The sequence below is a fragment of the Sinocyclocheilus rhinocerous genome, unplaced genomic scaffold (genome assembly GCF_001515625.1).
Source record: "Sinocyclocheilus rhinocerous isolate Xijiao unplaced genomic scaffold, SAMN03320098_v1.1 scaffold309, whole genome shotgun sequence".
NCBI classification, from domain to species: Eukaryota; Metazoa; Chordata; class Actinopteri; order Cypriniformes; family Cyprinidae; genus Sinocyclocheilus; species Sinocyclocheilus rhinocerous.
In genome coordinates this window covers 220,036-226,523 of record NW_015666171.1, presented here as the reverse complement: position 1 = coordinate 226,523, position 6,488 = coordinate 220,036, and the positions used below count along the sequence as shown (strand labels likewise).

The 6,488-nt window shown below is 35.5% G+C and overlaps 1 pseudogene; it reads right to left on the bottom strand.

Moving 5' to 3' along the window:
* Positions 1 to 2,287: 2,287 nt before the first annotated feature.
* The window catches only part of LOC107731864 (xaa-Pro dipeptidase-like), a 31,780-nt pseudogene continuing 27,579 nt past the window's right edge, over positions 2,288 to 6,488 (bottom strand).

Sequence of the window (6,488 nt, the reverse complement as noted above, 5' to 3'; positions counted from 1 at the left end):
TGAAGCAAAAATGAGTGTTAAAAATTAGCGTCTATGCTGTGATACATGATAAAATGTGATTCATGGGAACAAAATGCAAGTATATGCTGTTATCATCTTGCTGCTGTGTCTATATGTGCACATATAAATGTGTGTGTGTTAACTTACAAGTGTATGTTTGGGTCTTTCTGATTTTTTTTCTTGAAAGAAATAATTACTTCTATTCATAAAGCATGCATTAAATTAATCAAAAGTGACAGTAAAGACATTTATAATTTTACAAAGGATTTCTATTTCAAATAAATGCTGTTCTTTTGAACTTTCTATTCATCAAATAATCCTGAAAAAATAAAATGAATCACAGTTTCCACAAAAATATTGTGCAGCACAACCGTTTTCAACATTGATGATAATAATGTTTCTTGAGCAGCAAATCAGCATATTAGAATGATATTGGGCAGCACAACTGTTTTCAACATTGATAATAATCAGAAATGTTTCTTGGGCAGCAAATCAGCATATTAGAATGATTTCTGAAGATCATGTGACACTGAAGACTGGAGTAATGATGCTGAAAATTCAGCTTTGATCACAGAAATAAATTACATTTTAACATATATTCACATAGAAAACAGTTATTCTAAATCATAATAATATTTCACTATTTTTACAGTATTTTTGATCAAACAAATAGCCTTGGTGAGCAGAACAGACTTATTTCACTGACCTCAAACTTCTGAATGTCAATGTAGTTACACTCAATCAACTTGTTTGCAAACTTAAGCTAGTACAAACTTGAGCAAATCCAGTCATGTTTTTGTTTCTGTGAAGATGTTTCACCTCGAATCTTGTGCACTGGTCCCTAGTGAGTGTAACCTTGCCTCTGGGTCTGTCCTGTTGTGCCACACACACACACACACACACACGCACACACATCTGCTTTGAATTACCTATAAGAAAAAAATAATGTGAATTTAAATGTGTTTGTTCAGAAATAATTCACAAAAAGTTTAATAATTTAATAAAATTCACAGAAATATATTATTAATTGTTATTTTAATATATAGTTAATATATTGTTATATATAATAAATAAATCACACACACACACACACACACAAATACGTTTGGAAAACAGAGCAGAGGAAACAAATGATGGAGAGAGAGCTTTGGATATTGCTGTGGACAGTGGAGGACCTTACAGTCAAAAAGATTGAGATTCACTGCTTTAAAAAGAAGGCGATCAATGGATTTCCCTGCTGTTATCCTCTCATGTTTCTCGTGTTTTCAGTAAACTCATGCTCTCCAAACGTCCTCTACTGATGATGAAAGCACCTTCAATCTGACATCAGCACTGCGGCCAGCCCAAGCTATGCCACACACACACATTCACACACTTCAAAGGAGAATTAAGGAGTTAAAAATAAATAATGACGTTTCCAGCATTGTGCAGAGGTGAGAGGATCCTCCACTGCGCTCGCTCCTGCGACAAAACTCAATTTAATTCGATTCGCTTTCCCCCAAGGGATGCAGCAGCCTGTGCGGGCCACTAATGGGCACTCACTCACTCACTCACTCACTCACACCTGTTTGCCACAGTCTCTCTCATTATGTCCAGTCATCAGTGAATCACTGGCCCCTAATGGCCTAATGTGACTGTAGGACTGCAGCAGATGCATAACAGAGCTCGCATTAAAAGCCCTCGCGATCCCTGCAGGAAACTGACATTCACGGGGAAAAAAGAAAGTTAGAAGAAAATTGGATGGAAATTGGCTTCTCCAGACCACACAGAGGGGGAGAGATGAATGCGTTGGTCGTTGTATATTTTTTCTACATTTACTTCTGATCGATCTGTCAAAAAGCCAAGAAGCGATCCTAAAAAAAAAAAAAAAACCCTGAAAGCTAAAAATGTATTAATAAAATTTAAATAAAATTAATTTGAAATTTCTTAGCAATCCTAAAATAAATAAATAAATAGACAAATATATATATAAGCTCGCATTAAAAGCCCTCGCGATCCCTGCAGGAAACTGACATTCACGGGGAAAAAAGAAAGTTAGAAGAAAATTGGATGGAAATTGGCTTCTCCAGACCACACAGAGGGGGAGAGATGAATGCGGAGGTCGCATCCCAGCATGCACTAGGGCGGCCAGAGCTGAGAGGCACGGTATCATTAGAGGAGGTAGATCATGCATCACAATCTCTGAAGGTCTGGATAAAGCCAGTGTTGCATGGCCCGCTTCGAGACCTCCGGACATCACTGCGGCGCTTCTTCAGAGGACAAAACGAGTGGAAGGAGTCGTGTTATCTTACACTTTCTCCAGCTGCAGATATTGAGAGAAAATCCCTGTAAAAAGCCGCAGCTTATCAGAGCTTTTGTTTGGAGAGGAGAGCAGAGGTCGGCTGGTCTTATCAGGCACAAAAACACTAACACAGCTAGAAGATCAACACCTCCCACTGATTAAACAGAGAACACTAGATACTCTGAAACTAAAAGATATTCATTATATAACGGTTAAAGAGGTTATACACGCACACTCAAATTAGTTTGTAAACACCAGACTGACAAAAACAACTGGATGCTTTCATATGTTAAAACATCTTGTCAAAACCAGCAAACTAAGTCTGTGGGTTATACAGTAAAGTAGTTACTTTGCTGGGCTCTCAGATGAATGGAAACACGGACTGATTCTGAGCGAGTTCATGGGAAAAGAGTGTGATTTTCTTCATTAGGCTTCACTTTAGGTGAGAGGATTTAATCAGGACACTAGAGACACCAGCAGCTCAATCAATCAATTAAATCAATTAACGGATCAATACTCACCTCTCCATCTCATACTCTTTCATGCCCGGCTTCACACGTTTCATCACCTACAAGGAATCACACACAGTAATCAGATAAGAGCGCTTTACAAAATATTCAATTAGTCATCCACCTCAGTCAGCAGCCGAGGGCTTCCCTTCCCTCTCCAGATAAAGTCTAATAATCTCAATGAGCTCTCGCCGGCAGGCAACGAGAGCCACAGACACCGAAAATGACCAGCAATTGCCTTCAAATTACAGAAAGACTCATCCATTTGATGAGATAACAGTCATTTGCGGCGCGGCGGAGAGAAATGAGGGAGAGCGAGTGTCGAGGGCTGTTTGATGATTGCAGGTTAGGAAGCTTTTATTTCAATCGAGAATCGTGAGTCACACCGTACAGCAGCGCTGAAGGATCCCCGGGAGATTGCGGAGATCAGGTTGTTGCAGATAATGTTAGTATGTTGGGTGACAGAGGTAAAATGATGCTTGTAGGAATAAAAAAGTGCTAGTATATACTACCGTTCAAAAGTTTAGTGTCAGTAAGATATTATTTTTTAAAAGAATTGAATACCTTTATTCAGGAAAGGAGGCATTATGATCAAAAGTGACAGAAAAAATATTTTCTTTTTACTTTCTATTTGTCAAGGAATCCCAAAAAAAATAAAAAAAGTCACCGTTTCAACAATAATGAAACGTTTTGTGGACGTTCACGTAAATTTAGTTGCAGTGTTTTGTTCTGCAGAGATTACTGTCAAATACTGCATCATTTCAATTTCGCTCTACAAAGAAATTAATACTTTTATTCAGAAAGAAGCACTAAATTGATCAAAACCGACAGTAAAGGCATTTATAATGTTACAAAAGATATGTATTTCAAATAAACATGGTTAATAATAAGACAAAAGAGCATGAAAGTATGAATTTGAACTTTGTAATCATCAAAGCCTTAAAAATTTATCGTATCATGGTTCTCACAAAAATGTACAAAAAAAAGTTTTTGAATATTTATTACAAAATAATAATAATAATTTATAATATATATATATATATATATATACATAAAATCTGAAATGTTTCTTGAGTAGAAAATCAGCATATTAGAATAATTTCTGAAGATCATGTGACACTGAAGACTGGAGTAATGATGCTGAAAATACAGCTTTGATCACAGAAATAAATTACATTTTAATAGATATGCACATAGAAAACAGTTATTTTAAATTGTAATCATATTTCTGATTTTTACTGCATTTTTTTGATCAAATAAATAAAGCCTTGATGTGCAGAAGAGACTTCTTTCAAAAACATTGAAAAAAAAAATGTTACAAACCCCAAACTTCTGAAAAAATGTAGTTATCTCCTGGTTCGTAGCTTGTAATTTTTTTTTGTAATTTTAAATTGTAATAATATTTCGAAATACTATAATTTTTACTGTACCATTCTGAGAACAAGAGCGAGCAATAAAGAGCAACAGATGAGCACTTGACTTGTTTTGTGCCGTATTAGACGGTCACGGTCTCTTGAGAAAGATCACCTGGCGCAGGTGAACGTGACGCGGCTACGCAGCGCTGGGAGTTTGGGAGGATCGGGAACGAGCGCTGGATTTTAATGACGTCCCGTGAGAGGAAGAAGAGACGGGCGAAGCAGATAGACACAGTCACAGTAACTCCTCATTTGTCCCTCTATGTTCTTCTTGTGCTGAATATAATCATAAATAAACTCATTAACGATATAAAAGGGTCCAGTGTGTTCTGAGCTGTCTTCTGTCAGATGCAAAAAACAGGAGGGTTTAAGGCATGCAAAAAAAACAAGAAAGCAGGACACACGGTCAGAGTCTCTACAAGTGATAAGAAACCCAATTAAATATATAAACTAATTCAGAGCTGCAAGTAGAAATACAACTATACTGTTCTAGGCTACAAAACCATCTATTAAAACAAAATCAATGCTGTCAGCACTATTCGGATGGGATTTGTTTTCTAAATGACTCTAAGTGAGTTACAGTTACAGAATCTAATGTAATACGTTCTTGAAGCTCGAATAGAAGACATGGTGCTCCAATACTATGGGTTCGATTATGAGGCATAAACCAATAAAATATATAACCTGAATGCAATGCAAGCTGCTTTGGATAAAAGCATCTGCTATTTGCCACAAATGAAACAAATTATTTTATTAGTGTTTCACTGGATAATTTGACGCTGCTTTCAGCAATGAGTTTCTTTGGCAGCAAAGAAAAGATCAAAACACTAACTTTAATTTCTGTGTTGAATCTGAAAATTGTGCATAAAGTATGAGAAAGTTTCTAGATTTCTCGAGAAAACCCAAGTTAGCAGATAATTTTCAGTAATATGCAAGAGAAACACTGACAAAGTATGTTTGCAAAACATACATTTACCATATGATCATTCTATTAAACTAGTCCTGTCTAAATAGGTTTAACGATACTGTTTGGGATAAAATAAACAAATGCATGATTGATTGAGACAACAAATGTCATTTGAAGATATATAAAACAGAATTATTTCATGCATCTTTAAACTGATGCACAAGACTTTACATTTATGCATGTGGCATTATGCATGTATCCAGAGCGACTTACAGTGCATTAAATCTGTTGACTCTGGCATGGCTAGTGGCATATAAATGCTTAAAACCACATTTACATGTACATATAGTCCATTATTCATATCTGGACGTTCAAAGGTCAAATAACTGTCGTCCGCTCCTGTCAGACTCAATAAAACAGTAAAAGTCCTGGACTGAAGCTGAGCTCTTAATCGCAGCTTGACTGAAAATGACCTTCGTCTCAGCTCTCCTCACCGCAAAGACAAAATCAGCATTTACAGTCATTTACATTTCAAACTAGCAAAACCTGCTGCTGTAAGCATCACTGACAGACCACGGCGCATTCAGATGAATCTCACGAAAGCCGTCAAGAACACGTCCAGGTCACATTTCACACCAACAAATAAAGATAGATAATTTGTGTTTAAGTCAATTATATACTGCCCTGTACTTCCAAGACTTCTTTCTTTATCTTATCATCTTTGTTATATACACTTTACAAATAATTGCACAGTTTTTGGAGATGACCTGATTTACATTGCACTGCTGGTTATATATTCTCTATATAACTGTGTACATGACAAATAAAATATTGAATCTTGAATATAACATTTTGTGTAAAGAAACTGAAGCCTATTATAATGCCCACTGGGAAGTAAAAATCTTCTAAAGTACTTAAAAAAAATCCAGCATCTTGAAAACAAATTAATTCTGCTGACTTGCAAAAAGGCCTTATATTATATATAATATTATAATTTGATGATGCGGAGTTCAAAAACTAGTTTTTGTTTCACAAAATAAGATTTTAAAAATTTATTATATAATATATATTTTATATATATTAGAGATGCACCGATACTAAATTTCTCATCCGATACCGATAACCGATTATTCAGAATAATATCTACCGATACAGATACCAATAGTTTAGTTTAGTTTAGGATATAATCAGACCTGATCATCGGCTGTTTTTAAACAATCGGCTAAAGGCAAATAGTGCAAATAATTGCTTTTATCAGCCGATGTTAATTACCGATTATTGGCCGATACATTAGTGCATCTCTAATATATATATAGTTATATGCTATATTTATATAGTTGTTATGAGTTTTTAAAACTTTTATTTGAAGCTTCAAT